General features: G+C 38.6%; 3 pseudogenes; all 3 read left to right on the top strand.

Annotated features, from left to right (window-relative positions):
- Positions 1 to 1,850: 1,850 nt before the first annotated feature.
- LOC115431110 (extracellular calcium-sensing receptor-like) lies at positions 1,851 to 9,490 on the top strand (annotated as a pseudogene).
- Positions 9,491 to 11,060: 1,570 nt separating this feature from the next.
- Positions 11,061 to 14,876, top strand: LOC115431109 (extracellular calcium-sensing receptor-like; annotated as a pseudogene).
- Positions 14,877 to 16,093: 1,217 nt separating this feature from the next.
- On the top strand, positions 16,094 to 20,795 carry LOC115431108 (extracellular calcium-sensing receptor-like; annotated as a pseudogene).
- The last annotated feature ends 4,230 nt before the right edge of the window (positions 20,796 to 25,025 follow it).

The raw sequence follows: 25,025 nt of genomic DNA, 5'->3' as shown, positions 1-25,025 counted from the left end.
AAGCTACACTTCCAGGCAGCAATGTCATGAAATGGTTTGGTCCTCCTCAACAGAGAATAACTGTAGTATCTGTCACATTTATTCAGGTTTTGATCTGTATTATTTGGTTGGTTGTCAGCCCTCCTTTTCCAATGAAGAATCTGACCACATTTAAAGAGAGGATCATCTTAGAGTGTGCATTAGGCTCTGCTATAGGGTTCTGGGCTGTGCTCGGGTACGTAGGACTACTGGCTGTCTTTTGCTTCGTGTTAGCTGTCCTGGCACGGAAACTTCCTGATAATTTTAATGAGGCCAAGTTTATCACCTTCAGCATGCTCATATTTTGTGCAGTGTGGATCACATTTATCCCAGCATATATCAGCTCTCCGGGGAAATTTACAGTTGCTGTGGAGATATTTGCCATTCTGGCCTCCAGTTTTGGATTAATACTGTGCATTTTTGCCCCAAAGTGTTATATCATACTGTTTAAGCCAGAGAAGAACACAAAGAAACATTTAATGAACAAAAGTCCTCTGTGAGATGTTTAACATAGTGAGATAATAATTTACACTCCAACTCATGCACTGCACATACAGTTTAACAAAGGTCTTATTCTTGGTGATTAATGAATTTAACATTCTCTATTTTGTTTTGTTTGGTTTTTATAAATGTCTGGGACTTAAAAATTATATATTATTTTTGAAATATGTTGTAGCACTGAAAAAACACAACAAAAATTGCAATTTCTGTTTGACATTGAAACATAACCTTTTGACTGTTTCGTATTAATAGAGAAAGAAATTAACATGAGTAAAAGGACAGGTTATAGTGATTAGAAATTAGAAACATAATGCAACTATATATTATGACACTACAATACAAGATATAACTGTTTTTATTATTGAGGTATTTGAACAATTCTTCCATAATCAATCTTATGTTTTTTACATTACATGTTCTCAGTAAATTAAATATAGATACAAAAACAATGGCATATGAAAGTTTGTTTTAAAAAAAAATAAATATGTGCGCCAAAACAAAAGAAAAAAGAACATCTTGAATAACGTAACATAAACTTTATCAGTTTTGGTGTTTAGATGCATCTTGAAAACTTTTGAATGATTTTTGTGGCCGTTGACCTTGACTTACATTTTCAAGGTCAAATTGGCGTCAAATTTGGACAGCAATGTTAACCTACATTCTGTCAGGGTTTCATGGTCAGTGCACAGTGACCGGGGCCTCATTGTCAAAAGGGGGCTGGCTGAGGGGTCATCACATTTAACATTGGCTTTGTCCGTGTGGTCATGTGGTTTAAATGCCTGAAAGTTCAGTTTTATACACCTCTCTCATCAGATTAGGCAGTCAATTAAAAGTGTGTTTAAACTCTCAAATATTAGGGGCTCAAACAAAGTTAAAAAATAAAAATGAAAATTGGAGAGGAAATAAGGATAAATATTAGAAAATATATCCTGGAAGTATCTGCAAAAGTGAAAGAAAATGTATGAAATAAAAGGAAGAGTTGAAAAAAAGATAATTAAATAAAGCACAATGACACCTCCCTCTGTTGTTTGGTAAGTTGTTACACAGTAGAAGGAGAGAGGCATTTGTCTGAAAATCTATATAAACCAATGAAGAACACCACTCATGATCACATGGAAATGATTGAGCCATGATTAACTCTGCTGTGTTTTATTGGTCTGAGTCTGACTCTGGGTTTGTTCCAACATCCTTCTGCTCTTGTCTGGGATAGATCAGGGGATGGACTTAAACAAATGCCTGAGTTTACAAAGTCTCATACTGACACAGTCAGCACTAAGGCTACATCAGTGAAATGTAAGCTCCGGGGTAATACTCATCTACCTGCATTCTCCATGGATGGTGACTACATTATCGGGGGTATTTTCAACATCCATCACTACCTAAACACAGTGATGCATGACTACACCAGCATGCCTGAGCCACTGAGGTGCACAGGGAGGTAAATCAGAGGGAGGTGTGGGAATGAGAGGATGTTAGTCTGTAGTCATACAGATGTTGTCATGATGAACTCTCAGCAAACTGAAAAATTTGTACGTACTACTGCACATAGAACAATGACCTAAGAGTAATTTCTACTCGTCTTACACTAATGAACTAATTAGTTTGCTTTATCAGTCTTCCTTTCCTCTATTTTCTAATGGTGATGATGTGATGATGACCTTGCAGCAAACATTGTGTACTACTGCACAATCTGCACATGCCTACTAGTTATTTTTACTTCGTATTACACTATTTTAGACAAATTAGTTTGAATCACTGATAACAGTGATAGTGTGTGAAGTGCCTTCTGTAGAATGTTGTCTTCAGCTGATATGAACCATTATTATGACAGTGTAGCAATAGTAAGCCAAATTATTCTTAAACATAGAGCGTTGGTCTCTAGATTAATTCAATTACAGATTTGTAGTTGAAGATGCCTGCATCTGACTATTGAACCTTAAACGTAAATTAACCCAAACAATAATTTGGAAACTTTGCAAAAGTGGTGGAACTTTTTGACGGGACAGTGAACCCAGGTGTGAACAACAGTACACAAGCAAACTGAGGCAGAGGATTTATACACACATAAAGAATTTATTGACTAACTAAGACATACAAATAACACAAATACAAGAGATAAATATGATAAAAAAGGAGCAGGAGATTAAGGACGGGGAAAAGTGGACTAAATTGGTATAGGGTTATATTCAAGATATTATCACGTTAGTGAGGTTAAGGTGAGGTAACCTACTTAATTGGAACAATGCCAACTCAGATAAGCCGGGAGTAAGTTTTCTTACAGGTTGTCGGTCTCTGAATGATGCGGGTCTTGGCTTTGTGGGAGGATCCGACACGGCTGGAGTGGCCCCGCAGCGACGTGGACAGGAACAGCTGGAACGGCTGGACGCAGTCTGGACGGCGGATGGAGGACGTGGTGATGACGTCTCTGACAGTTCGAAGCAGCAGCTGATGTTGGCACGGCCCGAGCAGAGAAGGCACGAGGAGGACCAACGAAGTGAGCGGAGACTCACGAAGTTAAAGAGCGCAGACTCCGAAGAGTACAGCAAGAAGCATGAGCAAGGAGCAAAACAGGAAGAGCACAAAAAGGCAGGAAAAAGACAAAACTCACAAAGTGTCAAAAGTACACAAGAAAAGAAAAAAAAGCCCCGAAAGAAGTTGGATCTTCTTCCTTTATAGTTTGGCCAGGGGCCAACCCATTCCATCCTTCTCGTACATATTGATGAGTTATTGATCTCTTTGGGCCGTGCCTTCCTTTGTCCGTTTCGAGCGGGAAACCGCCTCCTTGTGCTGGTCATTTACATATTTCAGAGTATCACCTCTCTCTCCCCCCCTTAGGAGGAGGGAGAGAGGACCTCATGCAGACTTGTAAGAAGACTTCTCCCAACTTTAAATAAGATCCTTAAATAAGATCCTTAAACTTTATACATCACCTTTAACCTCACTCAGCCTTAATAAACTAAATACCATTATGTGGACATGCTATAAACAGTAATATTCTTACTTTCAACATGAACACAAATAGGACACATGTATATGAACCCACAGGTCAGGCAAATGGCTTGGGCATAGATATACATGAAAGAGGTACCCTGTGGAGTAAAACCAACATTGACACATTTCTGTGAAACTAGTAATTACGGCAAAAGATACAGATTTTGCAAATCAGTCTTTTGTCCCTAGGATGCCTCCACCTCGGGGTAAACAGGAATGATGGGACACAGATGTTGAGGGGCAAAAGGGGTCGCCAAGTGTAAACATGATATCTGGGGTGCTCTCAGTTATCACGACAGGTGAGGATGGCTCTTGATGATGAACAGAAGAAAGTGAGCCTAAGTTTTATTGTCCTGGGTGCTTTAAATTAGAATAGTCTCCATTCTTTAAGATTATTCGTCATCATAAATGTCACTTGCAAAGGATGTCCAGGCACTGCCCTGGGTATCACCCAATCAGAATGGTGGTTAAGGAATGTGGTTTGACCCAGAGAGAGGGAGGTGGTGTAATTTACAATTCTGTTTTTTGAGTCTGTTCACTCACTCCACCGTCATGCGGCTACAACAGTATAATCTATTCTCATGTTTTGGTGAATTTTTTTTTTCTAACAATGGACGAATTTCTATGGATTACATGCCAACAACAAGAGTTTAAGATGAAAATACATTTTTTATCAGTTTTAAGCTAATGTGAGTAACTACAATAACTAAATGAGATAATTTTCTTGTTGATATTTCAAATATTCTGTCAATCAAAGCATATAAAAAGTATAATCTATTTTCCTGTTCTGACACTTTGAATTACATTTCTTTTACATGCAGTAATTTCAATCACTGATCAGAATTTCTTCTTTTCTAAACCTGTGATTTGTTCTTATAATATGTGAGTTTCAAGAGTGACATGAATGTGTTTGTGCAGCATTAAGACACGTGAACTGCGCTTTGCACGCACCATGATATTTGCCATCGATGAGATAAACAACAGCACAGAGCTGCTGCCAGGCGTTACACTCGGTTACCAAATCCATGACTCGTGTGCTTCAGTGTCTATTGCTGTGCAAAAAGCCCTTCAGCTCACAAATGGCCAGGACCCAGAATTTGACACCAGTCAGAACTGCTCAAACTCTGGCATGGTTATGGCTATTATTGGAGAGTCTGGGTCAACGCCATCAATCGCCATGTCACGCGTCATTGGGCCCTTTGATATTCCTCAAGTAAATAGTTGGACCCTTTGTCTGTAAAATGATGCTGCTGTGTTTCACTGTTTAGGATTTTACTAAACCTGTTTCTACTTGTTTTTCTTCAGGTCAGTCACTTTGCCACTTGTGCGTGTTTGTCTGATAAACTGCAATATCCCAGCTTCTTCAGAACAATCCCCAGTGACCAGTTCCAGGCTGATGGACTGGTCAAACTGGTCAAACACTTCGGCTGGACTTGGATAGGGGCTATCCGGTCTGACTCAGACTATGGGAATAATGGCATGGCATCATTCCTGTATGCAGCCCAGAAAGAAGGCATCTGTGTGGAATACTCTGAATCTTTCTATCGGACCCACCCACGAAGCAGAATCCAGAGAGTGGCTGAAGTTATCCGCAGGTATGTACAGAAACATCCTGCAAGACAAAACTCTGGGGGTTCATAGAGTCAGAGTATAGGCCTGGTGTTGCAATTCTACTTTAATATTCCTATTAAACTTTTTTTAAAGTTACTTTAAAACATCCAGGGTTCAAAAACATCTCACTTTATGTGAGAGATGCTTCTTTTCTAAACACTTCAGTGGCACAGGTTAAGTTATCCAGGTGCAGTAGAGTGTTATGTACAGCTGTAATGGATTGTGGACACCCTGTATACTGTTGTATAGAGAAACGGGTTGTGTGAGTTTTCAAAGTATGATCTGACATATTTGAATGTATAGATCTGACACATAAAATGATTAGAAAAGTAAATAAATATAACTAAATACGATAATAAACAACAGCAATAAAATGAAGTCAAATACAAAATCCAGATCAGCTATGCCCATATATAAAATATCTGGTCAGATACATTTCTCTGCAGCTTAAATTGGTACGATGCATATTCTAAAAATCATTTTTCTTGTACTTACTTAGGAGACTGACGATAAGTTATAGGAAAATAATTACAGACCTTAAGGAGTATGTTTATTGATCAATCTGCTTTGATTATTTGCACTCTGATACTGATTAGTCTAGCCTACATATATAATGTGTACTACACAGACGGAAACATAACTTGCTGTGCACTTTTAATACCACTCGGCAAAATACAGTATAAGACTCTGTTGAAAGTTACTGCCCTATAATTTAGATTAGATTGTGTGTAAAGTTATTACATACATATTTAGATGTTAAAATACTCAGATATTATAACTGCACAAGGCCATTTGACCTTGAAAAAGTAGGTCAAGGTCATCTATCTTCAACAGGCTTCTGCTCCATGCCAAGATGCATCCACAGGATAAATTTGGTGCAGATATCTCTATGCATTCTTCTATAGGCTAATGCGCTTGTGTCATTGAATGGACAGACAGATGGACAAGCAACAAAACAATTACAATACCCCTCAGCTGAGGGATAAAAACAGTCACTGCAAATCTTTTTCTTTATTGTATTTGCTATTCCACTGTGTTTTATCTAAACCTAATTTAAGATACAAATTGTTGTTTCAGGTCAACATCTATGGTTATTGTGACATTTGCAGCCTCTGGAGATATGAGGATCCTTTTGGAGGAGCTGTCACTCCAGCCTTTTCCTCCTCACCAGTGGATCGGCAGCGAGGCCTGGGTTACAGATGCAGACTTGTTGAAGTATAACTTCTGTGCAGGAGCCCTTGGATTTAGTATTGAACAGTCTGTCATCCCAGGGCTCAGAGACTCTTACTGGATCTCTCTCCTACTGTAGTGACTGCATCCCTGTGCTTACTGAGTTCTGGGAGGAAGCGTTTAACTGCAGACTGGGAAAAGGTGAGAAAGTAGTTGTAATATCACTCATAGTTGGTGCTCAGTGGTTACGCTTTCACTTTGAATGACTAAATAGTTCTATTCAAGAAGTATACAGTATGTGTGTGTGTGTGTGTGTATGTATATATATATATATATATATATATATATATATATATATACACACACTGTGGTGTAGTTGTCCCTGGAGAAGTGGGTATACTCTCAATTTTTGGCTTCCTTTTTTTTTTTCTTTTTTTTCTTTAAGTCCAAAAAAACACCGTTTTAGAAACAAGGACATGTCAGACTACTCTATTTAGTTTACCCAAAAATCCATCAGTAGTATTTGCTCACTATTGTAAAATGATCATGACTTGATCAGGAGCAGTTTGTAGGTATTACTGGTGATAAAAGCAGCTGAATGAATGTAAATGTATTCAACATGAGGCAAATATAGGATAACCTTAGCCTTTCATAGCATTAGCCTTTCATAACATTAGCCTACTCACATAGTTGTACTATTGGTGACAAAATCTCTTCTGCTCTAAATGTGCAGTCATATGGCCAGTAGTTTAAAACAGTGACTCATTTTGAAACCACCTTAAAACTTAATTCAGAATTATGTACTCCATGAAAGTAGGTTCTCTCGATACGTCACTCTTGAAAGACGTTTATTCTGCCTTTCTCATTTGCATTTCCAATAATCGCGCATATTTCAATGAGACGTGCAGTGACCTGTCAATCAGTTGGGGTGACACTGGCACCTGAGGTGTCCAATCAGGTTCCAGAGGTGGAACAGCGCTAGTTAGCAATATTTTCCTTGGCATAACCCGCCCTACTCTTCCTTTGATTGGCTCATCAGTCCTCATTCCTAAAGGTAACCAATCTAATCATTGAAGGCAGTGAGTACTAGCCAATTAGAGGCAGAGAAGGGGGGGTCATGGCGTCACCATCCTAGGGGGAAAAAATGGGCAATTTGGCTCAGATACTACTGAATGGTGCACATCAGGGGGGATTTAGAAGTGGGTATACCCAATGCTGACTGAAAAATATCCTTGTGTACCCTGGACTACACCTCTGTATATGAATAGGTAGGTAGATAGATAGCTAGATAGCTAGATAGATAGATAGATAGATAGATAGATAGATAGATAGATAGATAGACTACTAACTAACTATTGTAGAATGAAACACACTTGTACCTCTGTGTTTTAGGTGAAGGCACAGAGGAGAGGGTGTGTGATGGAACTGAAGACATACACAATCTCCAGAGCTCATACACTGACACATCTCAGCTCCGAATCACTAACATGGTGTATAAGGCTGTGTATGCAATAGCACATGCCATTCACAATGCGTTATGTGTGGAAAGAAATTCCACAAATCACTGTGACCAGTTTGCTAAGATTCAGTCCACACAGGTCTGTCTAGTAAAATTAGTAAAAGGCTTCAGTTCCAATCTCCATAATTTACATTTTTCTTTTTTTTTGTATAAAATAATTGTATTATGTTTAATTTCAATTTCATCTTTTGCTAACCATATCTCTACACTGACACAGTTGAATTAATTCACACAGGTTTTCACTCAGCTGAGGAAAGTTAATTTCTCTCAGAATGGTTATAGTGTTTCGTTTGATGCCAATGGTGATCCTGTGGCCACATATGAGCTGGTAAACTGGCAGAAGAGTAAAACTGGGAGGAATGAGTTTGTGACAGTAGGATTCTATGATGCATCGCTGCCACTGGGCAGGGAGGTCCATATCAACAAGGACATCACATGGATGGAGGGAAGTACACAAGTAAGGAGACTCAGAGAATTATGACCTAGGGTCATTTATGTATTATTATTATTTTTTTAATCTTAGTAATAACATCTGTACAATACATTAGTATATGTGTGAGTTTGTCTGTATTTGACAGGTGCCTGTGTCAGTGTGCAGTGAGAGCTGTCGTCCAGGAACTCGTAAAGTGCTGCAGAAAGGAAAACCTGTTTGTTGCTATGATTGTACACCATGTCCTGAGGGAGAAATAAGCAATGTTACAGGTAAATTTGTTCAAATACATACTAGATAACTATAGATCTTGTCAGAACAGTAAAAGGCATTTTTTAAATCTTTTCTTTCAGATTCTCCTGATTGTTTCCCTTGTCCCAGTGAGTTTTGGCCTAATGTACATAGAGACTCTTGTCTCCCCAAGCCTGTGGAGTTTCTCTCCTTCAGTGAGGTCTTAGGAATCATCCTGGTCTCATTCTCAGTTGCTGGAGCCTGTTTGGCCATTATGACAGCGGCTGTGTTCTTCCGTCACAGGACGACCCCCATCGTCAGGGCCAATAACTCTGAGCTGAGCTTCCTGCTGCTTTTCACTCACTCTGTGTTCTTATGTTCAGTAACTTTCATCGGGACACCGTCTGAGTGGTCGTGTATGCTGCGACACACAGCATTTGGAATCACCTTTGTGCTCTGCATCTCATGTGTCCTGGGAAAAACTATCGTTGTCTTAATGGCCTTTAAAGCTACACTTCCAGGCAGCAATGTCATGAAATGGTTTGGTCCTCCTCAACAAAGAATGACTGTAGTATCTGTCACATCAGTTCAGGTTTTGATCTGTATTATTTGGTTGGTTGTCAGCCCTCCTTTTCCAGTGAAGAATCTGACCACATAAAAGAGAGGATCATCTTAGAGTGTGCATTAGGCTCTGCTATAGGGTTCTGGGCTGTGCTCGGGTACGTAGGACTACTGGCTGTCTTCTGCTTCGTGTTAGCTGTCCTGGCACGGAAACTTCCTGATAATTTTAATGAAGCCAAGTTTATCACCTTCAGCATGCTCATATTCTGTGCAGTGTGGATCACATTTATCCCAGCGTATATCAGCTCTCCTGGAAAATTTACAGTTGCTGTGGAGATATTTGCCATTCTGGCCTCCAGTTTTGGATTAACACTGTGCATTTTTGCCCCAAAGTGTTATATCTGTTTAAGCCAGAGAAGAACACAAAGAAACATTTAATGAACAAAAATCCTCTGTAGATTTTGCATATAAAGGAGTTGTTCTATTTGACTACATTTTTTTTTATTTTCCTCATTATGTCTTTTTGATTTTTTATGAATAACTAATTCTAATAATTCATATGACCTATGTTATGGTAATTCAAATACTTTGTCCTGAAAATAATAAAAACAAATATCTCCAACACTGGTTTCTATCTTGACACTTTTCTCCACTAATTGTTCCAAATTGCAAATATATTCTTATTATTCATATTGGGGAAAAAAAAGTAGAAATTTTGTAAACATAGCAATGCAATTTGCAACACAAATACTGTAATTTTGCCTCACTACACAACCACAGTGGATCTGAAATGAAACTGTCAAGATGTGATTGAAGTGTGGAGTTTCAACTCTGAGGTTTGATAAAAAATGTTGCATAAACTATTTCGGAAATACAACCATTTTAAACATACTCCCTCCATTTTCAAAGGCTCATAATTGGATAAATGACTGACAGTCAGCGTCATTTTTAGATTTGTCCTTTTCTCTGGTTATTCTGTGCAAAATTAAATAGATAAAATGTCTGGAATTGATTCCACATGTTGAAGTAGTGTTTTGTAGCTTTTCACTGGAAATCTCAATGTTTGGTTCAAAAAGTTGTTAGTGCAAGTGAAGATATAGGAGTGACAAAATTTACAATAGGGTATGTCTTTGAACAGAAAGGTCCACTGGTGAGCTCAACAAGACCAAAATGTCTGAAAGGACACAGAAGACAATTACAGTGGATGATCACAGAAGTCTTTGTGTGCCATTATCAAAGTTTAAGATCAAGAAACACTTTAATGAATGTTAATTATTGGATGACAAGATACAAGCCACTGGTAATACCCAACAATAGGAAAACTAGATTAAAATTTGCCAGAAAATATCCTAAAAACTTCCAGTTTTTGGAAAAAGGTGAAACCAAGATGAACCAGAATTATAGAAAGGGAAAAGTCTCATATACTCAAATGTGAAGTTGATCATTTTTGCAGCTACATGGCAACATCAGTTTTGATCCCAGTGGAAAAGGTTTTAATTTGGTGTAAAAATAAATAAATGAATAAAATGAATGTGGAACAAATAGTTTTGGAAATGTTAAATTTGTATTAAATGTCACATAATACATTGAGGATGTAAATAGGTCTTTGTAGTACATCTTGAAGTAGCTGCTGAGTGAGTAAAAGGCAAATGAGTTGCTAAAAGAAAAGAGTTAAAGTTCACTGAAGTGACAACATTGCTAATAATTAAATAAATCAAAAGGGCCCCTCCCTCTGTTGTTTGATAAATTGTTATGCTGTAGAAGGAGGAAGGTATTTGTCTGAATATTTATATAAACCAATGAGGAGCACACTCATGCCCAGACTTGAGCCATGATTAACTCTGTTGTTTTATTGGTCTGAGTCTGACTCTGGGTGTGTTTGAACATCCTTTTGCTTTTGTCTGGGATAGATCAGGGGAAATGGCTGGGGTTGCAAAGTCTAATACTGGCACAGACAGCACTAAGACTACATCAGTGAAATGTAAGCTCCAGGGTAATACTCGTCTACCTGCATTCTCCATGGATGGGGACTACATGATCGGAGGTGTTTTCTCCATTCACATCTACACGCACACAGAGGTGCATGACTACAGCAGCATGCCTGAGCCAGTCAAGTGCTCAGGGAGGTAAATCAAAGGGAGATATGGGAATGGGTGGTCAATGATATTTTACTGTAATAATAGAGCTGTTGTACTGATGAACTGCTTTTATGTTGTGCTTACAGTTGGTTTGCAAAAGTTTTATGATCTACTACACATAATGCTATGGATCATTAGTCATTTTTCTATACTTTATAATGGCCAAGTTGTGACTCACACATTCAAATAAGTAAAGGAATGTGAGTTTAGGAGGAAATTTGGTAGAAATGTTCCTTTACCTGAGTTTTAACCAGTACTAGAAAAACTTTTTCATGTGGCCAGTATCCCAGCCATGCATCACATATCCTCTTCATGAAACAGTATATTCTAGTAGAATCTATTATCTGTTCTGTTTTGTTGATGTGACACTTCAATGTCATAAAATGTGTTTGCAGAGTTGACACCCGTCAGTTGCGCTTTTCCCACACCATGATGTTCGCCATTGATGAGATAAATAACAGCACAGAGCTGCTGCCAGGCATTACACTCGGTTACCAAATCTATGACTCGTGTGCTTCAGTACCTGTTGCCGTACAAGCAGCCCTTCAGCTCACAAATGGCCAGGATCCAGTATTTGACACCAGTCAGAACTGCTCAAACTCTGGCATGGTTATGGCTATTATTGGAGAGTCTGGGTCAACAGCATCAATCGCCATGTCACGTATAACTGGTTCCTTTGACATTCCTCAAGTAAATAGTTTGAAATTCCAGCAATTTCTTGAATTTTTTTTTTCTTTTAATTTTGATTATGAACTGACCTTGCTTTTTCTCTATCTTTAGGTAAGCTACTTTTCCACCTGTGCATGTTTGTCTGATAAAAAGCAATATCCGAGTTTCTTCAGAACAATCCCCAGTGACAGTTCCAGGCTGATGCACTGGTCAAACTGGTCAAACACTTCGGCTGGACTTGGATAGGGGCTATCCGATCTGACTCAGACTATGGGAATAATGGCATGGCATCATTCCTGTATGCAGCCCAGAAGAAGGCATCTGTGTGGAATACTCTGAATCTTTCTATCGGACCCACCCACGAAGCAGAATCCAGAGAGTGGTTGAAGTTGTCCGCAGGTATCTACACTTTTTATTTATTTATTATATTTATTGAACTCTGTGTAACCATGAAACTCCTAAAGACCTCAGAAATGGTTGAAATAATCTGTAAAACACAAGTTCTTATGCTCTACTCTCATAAAGTATTAATAGAACCACAAACCCCATTTCCAAAAAATGTAGGTATCTTTTAAATTCACTGAAGGTTTAAAATGTATTTAATTTTTTTTTATATTTAGAAAAAAGTAAGTCATATTACTCTGGGATACTTGAATAATACATGATGAAATTAAACCACTGTGCTTGATAGTGGTTTTACTGTCACTGGACAAAAATTCAACAACTGACTTTCAGAATATTGTAAGTTAATTGGTCTGTGTGATCTTTCTCAAATATAAAATCTCCTTTTCGGTCAACATCTACAGTTATTGTGGCATTTGCAGCCTCTGGAGAAATGAAGATCCTGTTGGAGGAGCTCTCACGCCAGCCTTTTCTCCTCGCCAGTGGATCGGCAGTGAGGACTGGGTCACAGACCCCGAAATGTTAAGGTTCAGCATCTGTGTGGGAGCCCTTGGGTTTGGCATGACCGGTCTTTCATCCCAGGGCTCAGAGACTTCTTACTGGATCTTCTCCTCCTGTAGTGACTGCATCCCTGTGCTTACTAAGTTTCTGGGAGGAATCTTTATACTGCAGACTGGGAAAAGGTAGTTACTTACAGTAGAGACTTGGTGGTGGTAATGGCTTTTGGTCGGATGTTCAGTGTGTCTGAGACACCAGAATGAATAACATTCACAATAATGTTAAAGTGTAATAAGTATAAGTATGTTAATCAACTAAAAAACTACAGTTTGATTGCAATAAAAGATGTAAAGGTATCAATGCAAAGAGTTGAACTGGATTTCTAAAATTACAGGCTGAAGAATTAAACATACATATCCCTCTGTGTTTTAGATGATGTCAAAGATGAGAGGCTGTGTGATGGGACTGAAGACATACACAGTCTGCAGAGCCCATACACTGATACGTCTCAGCTCCGAATCAGTAACATGGTATCTAAGGCTGTGTATGCAATAGCACATGCCATTCACAACTGCATATGTGTGGAAAGAAATTCCACAAATCAATGTGATAATTACCAAGATCCAGTCCACACAGGTAAAAAAAAATCAGCAAAAAAACTTCAGTAATATTTCCATGATTTCAGTAAAATAATTGTATTATTTTCACAATTTTATAATTTATTTTTTTCAGCAGGTACTCACTCAGCTGAGGAAAGTTAATTTCTCTCAGAATGGTACTAGTGTTTCGTTTGATGCCAATGGTGATCCTGTGGCCACATATGAGCTGGTAAACTGGCAGAAGAGTAAAACTGGGAGGAATGAGTTTGTGACAGTAGGATTCTATGATGCATCAGTGGCGCAGGGACAGGAGGTGAATATCAACAAGGACATCATATGGATGGAGGGAAGTACACAAGTAAGGAGAAAGCACATTAATGTTAATAATAACATCTGTACAATACATTAGTATATGTGTGAGTTTGTCTGTATTTGACAGGTGCCTGTGTCAGTGTGCAGTGAGAGCTGTCGTCCCGGGACTCGTAAAGTGCTGCAGAAGGAAACCCCTGTTTGTTGCTATGATTTGTATACCCATGTCCTGAGGGAGAAATAAGCAATTTTACTGGTAAGTCTTCAATACACATGATGATAACTATAGATTATGTCACACCTCTAAATATGTTTGGTTGCTTTTTCAGATTCTCCTGATTGTTTCCCTTGTCACTGTGAGTTTTGGCCTAATGCAAATAGAGACTCTTGTCTCCCAAGCCTGTGGAGTTTCTTCTTCAATGAGGTCTTAGGAATCATCCTGGTCTCATTCTCAGTTGCTGGGCCTGTTTGGCCATTATGCCAGCGGCGTGTGTTCTTCGTCACAGGACGACCCCCATGTCAGGGCCAATAACTCTGAGCTGAGCTTCCTGCTGCTCTTTTCACTCACTCTGTGTTTCTTATGTTCAATAACTTTCATCGGGACACCGTCTGAGTGGTCCTGTATGCTGCGACACACAGCGTTTGGAATCACCTTTGTGCTCTGCATCTCATGTGTCCTGGGAAAAACTATCGTTGTCTTAATGGCCTTTAAAGCTACACTTCCAGGCAGCAATGTCATGAAATGGTTTGGTCCTCCTCAACAAAGAATGACTGTAGTATCTGTCACATCAGTTCAGGTTTTGATCTGTATTATTTGGTTGGTTGTCAGCCCTCCTTTTCCAATGAAGAATCTGACCACATATAAAGAGAGGATCATCTTAGAGTGTGCATTAGGCTCTGCTATAGGGTTCTGGGCTGTGCTCGGGTACGTAGGACTACTGGCTGTCTTCTGCTTCGTGTTAGCTGTCCTGGCACGGAAACTTCCTGATAATTTTAATGAGGCCAAGTTTATCACCTTCAGCATGCTCATATTCTGTGCAGTGTGGATCACATTTATCCCAGCGTATGTCAGCTCTCCTGGAAAATTTACAGTTGCTGTGGAGATATTTGCCATTCTGGCCTCCAGTTTTGGATTAACACTGTGCATTTTTGCCCCAAAGTGTTATATCATACTGTTTAAGCCAGAGAAGAACACAAAGAAACATTTAATGAACAAAAGTCCTCTGTAGGAGGTTTAAAATAATAAGATAATAATTTAAACTCCAATTCATGCACTGCACATACAGTTTAACAAACATCTTATTCTTGGTGATTATTGAATTTAACATTCTCTATTTTCTTTTGTTTGGTTTTACAAATATCATGAACTTTAAACAAATAAATATATTTTGAAATATTTTGTAGCACTGAAAAACATCAAAAATTGCAAGGATTTCTGTCTGACATTGAAACATTAGCTTTTGAAAGTTTTGCATTAATAGAGAAAGAAATTAACATGAGTAAAAGGGCAGGTTTTAATGATTATAAATTATAAACATAATACAGCTGTATAAAATGACACTACAATATTAATGACTATACAAGATGTAATTTCTGTTACTATTGTGGTATTTGAACAAATCTGCCATAATTATTGATATGTTTGTTGCACCACATGTTCTCAGTAAATTAAATATAGATATACAAAAATAGTGGCATCTGATTTTTTAAATTTATTTTTTAAATAAAAAATCTGTACACGACAACAAACTAAAGAAGATTGTCTTGAACAACATAAGATATAAATGTTCAAGTTTCATTTTTGGTGTTAGGGTGCATCTTTTGTGCATCAACTTTTGAATGATTTATTTTGGCCGTTGACCCTTACCTTTATTTTCAAGGTCAAACGGGTCAAATTTGGACAGCAATGTTGACCTACATTCTTTCAGATCTTTCAGGGTCAGTGCACAGTTACTGGGTGTCATTGTCAAAAGGGGGGTGGCTGAGGGGTCATCACAACATTTAACGTTGGTTTTGTCCATGGTCATGTGGTTTGCCTAAAAGTTCAGTTTTATACATCTATCAAGTAAATGTGCAACTGCCAACATCAGATTAGACAGTGTATTAAAAGTGTATTAAAACTCAAATATTAGAGGCTCTAACAAAGTCAAAATAAAAAGTGACGATTAGAGGGGAAATATGGATTAAGATTAGAAAATATATCTTGGAAATATCTGCAAAAGTGTGGGAATATTTGTAATTTATAATAGTAAGAACTTAAAAAAAAACATAGACTAATAATTAAATAAAGCACAATGACACCTCCCTCTGTTGTTTGATAAGTTGTTATACAGTAGAAGGAGGGAGGCATTTGTCTGAAAATCTATATAAACCAATGAAGAACACACTCATGCTCACATGGAAATGATTGAGCCATGATTCACTCCGCTGTGTTCATTGGTCTGAGTCTGACTCTGGGTTTGTTCCAACATCCTTCTGCTCTTGTCTGGGATAGATCAGGGGATGGTCTTAAACAAATGCCTGAGTTTACAAAGTCTCGTACTGACACAGTCAGCACTAAGGCTACATCAGTGAAATGTAAGCTCCAGGGTAATACTCATCTACCTGCATTCTCCATGGATGGTGACTACATTATCGGGGGTGTTTTCTCCATTCATTACTACATGCACACAGAGGTGCATGACTACACCAGCATGCCTGAGCCACTGAGGTGCACAGGGAGGTAAATCAGAGGGAGATGTGGGAATGAGAGGATGTTAGTCTGTAGTCATACAGATGTTGTCATGATGACCTCTCAGCAAACTGAAAACTTTGTATGTACTACTGCACCATATACAATGACCTAACAGTAATTTCTCCTTTGTCTACCTCTAATGGACATATTAGTTTGCTTTATCAATCTTTCTATTGTCTATTGTCTATTTTCTCTATTTTCTAATGGTGGTGATGTGATGATGATCTTGCAGCAAACTTTGTGTACTGCTGCACAATCTACACATGCCTACTAGTTATTTTTACTTCATATTGCACTATATTAGACAAGTTAGTTTGAGTCACTGATAACAGAGATAGTGCACTAAGTGTATTTTGTAGAATGTTGTCTGATATGAATCAATGTTATGAACATATAATCTATTCTCATGTTCTGATTTTTTTTTTCTTAACATCATAATGGACAAATTGTTGTGGATTACATGCCAACAAGAGAGAGTTAAAAAATATATTTTTTTTAGCCAACAGTTTTAAACAGATGTGAGCAACTAAAACAACTAAATGAGATTTTTTTTTCATTGATGATTTGTCTTATGGTGTTTTAAATATTCTGTTGATCAAAATGTACAAAACAACAATCTATTTCCTGTTCTGACACTTTGAATTACATCTTTTACATGCAGTAATTTTCAATCACTGATCAGAATTTCTTTTTTCTAAACCTGTGATTTGTTCTTATATATGTGAGTTTCAACAATGACAGGAATTTGTTTGTGCAGCATTAAGACACGTGAACTGCGCTTTGCACGCACCATGATATTTGCCATTGGTGAGATAAACAACAGCACAGAGCTGCTGCCAGGCGTTACACTCGGTTACCAAATCCATGAGTGCTTCAGTGTCTATTGCTGTGCAAAAAGCCCTTCAGCTCACAAATGGCCAGGACCCAGAATTTGACACCAGTCAGAACTGCTCAAACTCTGGCATGGTTAGGGCTATTGTTGGAGAGTCTGGGTCAACAGCATCAGTTGCCATGTCACGCGTCATTGGGCCCTTTGATATTCCTCTGGTAAATAGTTGACCCTTTAGTCTGTAAAATAATGCTGCTGTGTTTAACTGTTTAGGATTTTACTAAACCTGTTTCTACTTGTTTTTCTTCAGGTCAGTCACTTTGCCACTTGTGCGTGTTTGTCTGATAAACAGCAATATCCCAGCTTCTTCAGAACAATCCCCAGTGACCATTCCAGGCTGATGACTGGTCAAACTGGTCAAACACTTCGGCTGGACTTGGATAGGGGCTATCCGGTCTGACTCAGACTATGGGAATAATGGCATGGCATCATTCCTGTATGCAGCCCAGAAAGAAGGCATCTGTGTGGAATACTCTGAATCTTTCTATCGGACCCACCCACGAAGCAGAATCCAGAGAGTGGCTGAAGTTATCCGGAGGTATGTACAGAAACATCCTGCAAGACAAAACTCTGGGAGTTCATAGAGTCAGAGTATAGGTGTGGTGTTGCAATTCTACTTTAATATTCACATTAAACTTATTTTAAAGTTACTTTAAAACATCCCCCTTTCTGTTGAGAGATGCTTCTTTTCTAAACACTTCAGTGGCACAGGTTAAGTTATCCAGGTGCAGTAGAGTGTTATTTATAACTGTAATGGATTGTTGCCACCCTTGTAATACATGAAAAGAAAATTGTAATATTGAGAAAAAGGGTTATGTGTGTTTCCTTGTCCTTGTTTTCCTTGGGTATAACCTGACATATTTAAATGTACAGATCTGACACAAAATGTAAATGATTAGAAAAGCAAATAAAATAACTAAATAGGATTAAACTAACAACAATAAAATAAAGTAAAATGCAAAATCTAGATCAGCTATGCCCATGTATTAAAAATATCAGGTACATGTCTCTACAGTTTGACTTGGTACAACGCATTGTCTACAAAACATTTTCCTTGTACTCACTGAGGAGGCGGACATAAGTTATAAAAAGCTAATGACAGACTTTAATGGGTATGTTTATTGATCAGTCTGCTTTGATGATTTGTGCTCTGATACTGATTCGTCTAGCCTACATATGTAATGTGTACTACAGAGACAGAAAAATAGTCACTTAAAATTCTGTTTATATTGTATTTATTATTTCACTGTTTTATGTGAACTTCATTTATATGATACAAATTTTTCTTTCAGGTCAACATCTACAGTTATTGTGGCATTTGCAGCGTCAAGAGATATGAGGATCCTTTTGGAGGAGCTGTCACTCCAGCCTTTTCCTCACCAGTGGATCGGCAGCGAGTCCTGGGTCACAGATGCAGACTTGTTGAAGTATAACTTCTGTGCAGGAGCCCTTGGATTTAGTATTGAACAGTCTGTCATCCCAGGGCTCAGAGACTTCTTACTGGATCTCTCTCCTACTGTAGTGACTGCATCCCCTGTACTTACTGAGTTCGGGAGGAAGCGTTTAACTGCAGACTGGGAAAAGGTGAGAAAGTAGTTGTAATATCACTCATAGTTGGTGCTCACTGGTTATGCGGCCATTTTGAATGACTAAATAGTTCTATTCAAAAGTACATGTGTATATATAACTATTGTAGAATGAAACACACTTGTACCTCTGTGTTTTAGGTGAAGGCACAGATGAGAGGGTGTGTGATGGAACTGAAGACATACACAATCTCCAGAGCTCATACACTGGACACATCTCAGCTCCGAATCACTAACATGGTGTATAAGGCTGTGTAGTGCAATAGCACATGCCATTCACAATGCATTATGTGTGGAAGACAATTCACAATCACTGTGACCAGTTGCTAAGATTCAGTCCACACAGGTCTGTCTAGTAAAATCAGTAAAGGCTTCAGTTTCAATCTCCATAATTTGCATTTTTCTTTTTTTTTTGTATAAAATAATTGTATTATGTTTATTTCAATTTCATCTTTTGCTAACCATATCTCTACACTGTCACAACTGAATTAATTCACACAGGTTTTCACTCAGCTGAGGAAAGTTAATTTCTCTCAGAATGGTTATAGTGTTTCGTTTGATGCCAATGGTGATCCTGTGGCCACATATGAGCTGGTAAACTGGCAGAAGAGTAAAACTGGGAGGAATGAGTTTGTGACAGTAGGATTCTATGATGCATCACTGCCACTGGGCCAGGAGGTCCATATCAACAAGGACATCACATGGATGGAGGGAAGTACACAAGTAAGGAGACTCAGAGAATTATGACCTAGGGTCATTTATGTATTATTTTTTAATCTTAGTAATAACATCTGTACAATACATTAGTATATGTGTGAGTTTGTCTGTCTTGACAGGTGCCTGTGTCAGTGTGCAGTGAGAGCTGTCGTCTAGGAACTCGTAAAGTGCTGCAGAAAGGAAAACCTGTTTGTTGCTATGACTGTATACCATGTCCTGAGGGAGAAATAAGCAATGTTACAGGTAAATTTGTTCAAATACATACTAGATAACTATAGATCTTGTCAGAACAGTAAAAGGCATTTTTTTAAATCTTTTTTTTCAGATTCTCCTGATTGTTTCCCTTGTCCCAGTGAGTTTGGCCTAATGCAAATAGAGACTCTTGTCTCCCCAAGCCTGTGGAGTTTCTCTCCTTCAATGAGGTCTTAGGAATCATCCTGGTCTCATTCTCAGTGCTGGAGCCTGTTTGGCCATTATGACAGCGGCTGTGTTCTTCCGTCACAGGACGACCCCCATCGTCAGGGCCAATACTCTGAGCTGAGCTTCCTGCTGCTCTTTTCACTCACTCTGTGTTTCTTATGTTCAATAACTTTCATCGGGACACGTCTGAATGGTCCTGTATGCTGCGACACACAGCGTTTTGGAATCACCTTGTGCTCTGCATCTCATGTGTCCTGGGAAAAACTATCGTTGTCTTAATGGCCTTTAAAGCTACACTTCCAGCAGCAATGTCATGAAATGGTTTGGTCCTCCTCAACAAGAATGACTGTAGTATCTCTTACATTTATTCAGGTTTTGATCTGTATTATTTGGTTGGTTGTCAGCCTCCTTTTCAATGAGAATCTGACCACATATAAAGAGAGGATCATCTTAGAGTGTGCATTAGGCTCTGCTATAGGGTTCTGGGCTGTGCTCGGGTACGTAGGACTACTGGCTGTCTTTTTGCTTCGTGTTAGCTGTCCTGGCACGGAAACTTCCTGATAATTTTAATGAGGCCAAGTTTATCACCTTCAGCATGCTCATATTCTGTGCAGTGTGGATCACATTTATCCCAGCGTATGTCAGCTCTCCTGGAAAATTTACAGTTGCTGTGGAGATATTTGCCATTCTGGCCTCCAGTTTTGGATTAACACTGTGCATTTTTGCCCCAAAGTGTTATATCATACTGTTTAAGCCAGAGAAGAACACAAAGAAACATTTAATGAACAAAAGTCCATTGTAAGAAGTTTAAAATAATAACATGATAATTTACACTCCAATTTATGCACTGGACATACAGTTTAACAAACGTCTTATTCTTGGTGATTAATGAATTTAACATTCTCTATTTTCTTTTGTTTGGTATTATAAATGTTATCAACTTTAAAAAAATAAATAAAATACACTACTCACATAAAGTTAGGGTTATTTGGCTTTCGGATGGAATTTCAGGACGAACCTAAATGCAGGTGAACTTAATGTGACCTTCTCTAAACTTTTGAATGCACATGTCCAACAATTCAATGTTTCAGGACTTTTTGAAAACTTGCTATTCTTTAACAAGGAGTTTAAAAGATAAATTCACAACAGGTGTTTGATCCATGAATCCACCAATAAAGTTCATGGTTCAGTTCCATTTGGTATTTAAACAGTCCTCCTCATCATGCTGTTCACATTTTGACATCATGATACCAAGATGACACCTAATAATTCATCAACAGTACCTCACCATTGCAAGGCTTCAAACAGGATGTTTTCAGACGGAAGTGGCCACTGAGCTCAGAGTGTCACAGAGGGTCATCAGCAGGTTGCAACAGAGATACAGAGAGACTGAAAGAGTCACAGAAAGGCATAGAAGTGGACATCCTTTGGCCACATCCCACACTAATGACCGCTTCATTGTGTGCAGTGCCCTGGGGAACCGGATGATGAATGCCACTCAACTCCAGGCACATTTGAGGGAGGTGAGAGGCACCCAAGTGTCATGTCAGAGTATTCGAAACCGTTTACATCAGCATGGTCTGCATGCTAGAGGACCTGCAAAGGTACCTAAACACACCACCAGGCACAGGCAACATCGTTTTCCATGGGCCAGGGACAGGGCCAGATTAACACTTCATTGTACCCTGGGCAACAATATTCAAGGGCCCCATCATCACAACCTTAGGATCCCTATAATCTGGCAAAACACAGAATAAGTTCCAGGAATATATGTAAATATACCCCATACTTCGATATCTAACTATCATCAAATGCATTTTGATGTACAAATGTGTAAATGCTCGTAGAACTACAAGTGCACCACTATAGCCTCTTGTCAAGGCCACTCACTTGCATATGATGATATGAAAACAAAACACATTAGCATCAGTATAATCTAAAATTGATCCACTACATTAGAAAGAGAGGGAAGTGTCCTCCATTTTCACAAGAAATAAATAAGAAACCATTTCCAAAGTATCCAGTATTTATTTAAGAACACTTTTTGCCAACACAAATGTATTGAATCGTCAGAAAAAGCCCACAGACAAAACACAAACATAATCTGATACAATCAGATATGAATTTTAAACAGAAATCCCCTTGTCACCTCAGAATTCAACACGAGAGTTAAAGTAAGTGCAATGTAACATCTGAAATCTGCTTTCTCTCATATTAGACACAGTAAAGAAATTACCTATTTTAGGTATGTTCTCTAAATTTCAGCTTTTTTAATGTCCCTCTCCTTCTTTAATTTTCGTTTGGCGCTCCCACTTAGCTGCTTCTCCGTGTTTGCAATGTTTTGATTCGCGTACGTCGCGTATGTCACGTAGTTCTTGACATCTCACATCCCGCTCAGTGCACGCACGTTGATTTGCGTCACCGCTGATTGGCTTTTTGGACTGACCATTGAGGAGAGGGTCTCAGCTCACGGTCACAGACAGCAGGAGCAGGGTTTCTGTGCAGTGCAATGGCTCCAGGCAGCGGACAGTTTCATTTATAAACAAAAGATAACCAGATATTTTCGTTATGCCCGAGCTACCCAGGGCCTTTCAGAGGTTGCGTGCCCCTGGGCAATTGCCCAGTTGCCCATATGGTTAATCCGGGCTTGGCCAGGGAGCATTTACGCCAGATGAGGGACCAGTGGGCCTCAGTGCTGTTCTGTGTTGAAATTCGATTCACGTTGAGTAGAAATGATGGCCGCCAACGATGTTGGAAACATCAAGGAAAGCGCTAGGCATCAGCCACTGTTGTCACCAGACGAGCTTTTGGTGGTGGTGGTGGTGTTACAGTGTGGGCAGGTGTGTCTAGTCAAAACAGAACTGCCCTACACTTTGCCCATACGACCTCAATAACATCATTAATCCAGTCATTGTGCCCCTGCATGAACAACACAGGCCGAGTTTCATCTTCATGGACGACAGTGCTCCAGCTCATTGAGGTCACATCATCAGGGAATGGCTGCCAGAGACTGGGGTACCTCAAATGGAGTGGCGTGCACTTTCTCCAGACCTGAATCCCATAAAAAAAAAACCTATGGGATCAGCTGAGTCACTGTGTAGAGGCTTGTAACTCTGTACCCCAGAACCTCAATGACCTGAGGACCACCCTTCAAGAAGAATGGGATGCCATGCCTCAGCAAACAATAAGTCAGCTTGTGAACAGCATGAGACATTACTGTCAAGCTGTAATTAATGCTCAAGGGCACACGGCAAGTTATTGAGACATTGACATTTTTTGTTGATGTATAACTACCACTGTTGTTGGCTTTTGTTTCAATAAATTGTTTGAGATGAGGAAATTACCATTGCATGCTTCTGCTTAAATGACCTACTTTCATGATATAATACCACTGTAATGTAAACTTTTTACATTTTCCATAAATTTCAACCAAAAGCCAAATATCCCTGACTTTTTGTGAGTAGTGTATGTTGTAGCACTGAAAAAAAACATCAAAAATTGCAAGGATTTCTGTCTGACATTGAAACATTAGCTTTTGACTGTTTCATATTAATAGAGAAAGCAATTAACATGAGTAAAAGGGCAGGTTTTAATGATTATAAATTATAACCATAATACAACTGTATATAATGACACTACAATATTAATGACTATACAAGATGTAATTTCTTTTACTATTGTGGCATTTGAACAAATCTTCCATAATTATTGATATGTTTGTTGCACCACATGTTCTCAGTAAATTAAATATAGATATACAAGAACAGTGGCATCTGATTTTTTATTTTTATTTTTTTTAAATAAAAAATCTGTACACAAGAACAAAATAAAGAAGACTGTCTTGAACAACATAAAATATAAATGTTCAAGTTTCATTTGTGGTGTTAGGGTATATCTTGAGAAGCTTTTGAATGATTTATTTGGCCGTTGACCTTGACATTCATTTTCAAGGTCAAATTGGGGTCAAATTTGGACAGCAATCTTGACTTACATTCTTTCAGATCTTTCAGGGTCAGTGCACAGTTACTGGGTGTCATTGTCAAAAGGGGGGTGGCTGAGGGGCCATCACAACATTTAACGTTGGTTTTGTCCATGGTCATGTGGTTTGCCTAAAAGTTCAGTTTTATACACCTATCAAGTAAATGTGCAACTGCCAACATCAAATTAGACAGTGTATTAAAAGTGTATTAAAACTTAACTATTAGAGGCTCTAACAAAGTCAAAAATTAAAAGTGAAGATTAGAGGGGAAAAATGGATTAAGATTAGAAAATATATCTTAGAAATATCTGCAAAAGTGTGAGAATATTTGTAATTTAAATAGTGAGAACTTAAAAAACATAGACTAATAATTAAATAAAGCACAATGACACCTCCCTCTGTTGTTTGATAAGTTGTTATACAGTAGAAGGAGGGAGGCATTTGTCTGAAAATCTATATAAACCAATGAAGAACACACTCATGCTCACATGGAAATGATTGAGCCATGATTCACTCCGCTGTGTTCATTGGTCTGAGTCTGACTCTGGGTTTGTTCCAACATCCTTCTGCTCTTGTCTGGGATAGATCAGGGGATGGTCTTAAACAAATGCCTGAGTTTACAAAGTCTCGTACTGACACAGTCAGCACTAAGGCTACATCAGTGAAATGTAAGCTCCAGGGTAATACTCATCTACCTGCATTCTCCATGGATGGTGACTACATTATCGGGGGTGTTTTCTCCATTTTCTCCTACATGCACACAGAGGTGCATGACTACACCAGCATGCCTGAGCCACTGAGGTGCACAGGGAGGTAAATCAGAGGGAGATGTGGAAATGAGAGGATGTTAGTCTGTAGTCATACAGATGTTGTCATGATGACCTTGCAGCAAACTGAAAACTTTGTATGTACTACTGCACAATGTACACATGACTGGTAGTTGTTTTCACTTCATATTACACTATAGTGGACAAATTAGTTTGAATCACTGATAACAGTGATAGTGTGTGAAGTGTCTTTTGTAGAATGTTGTCTTCAGTTGATATGAACCAT

Source organism: Sphaeramia orbicularis, chromosome 13 (genome assembly GCF_902148855.1).
Source record: "Sphaeramia orbicularis chromosome 13, fSphaOr1.1, whole genome shotgun sequence".
NCBI lineage: Eukaryota > Metazoa > Chordata > Actinopteri > Kurtiformes > Apogonidae > Sphaeramia > Sphaeramia orbicularis.
Note: the sequence above shows the minus strand (reverse complement) of the source record. Positions and strands in the feature narration are given on the sequence as shown.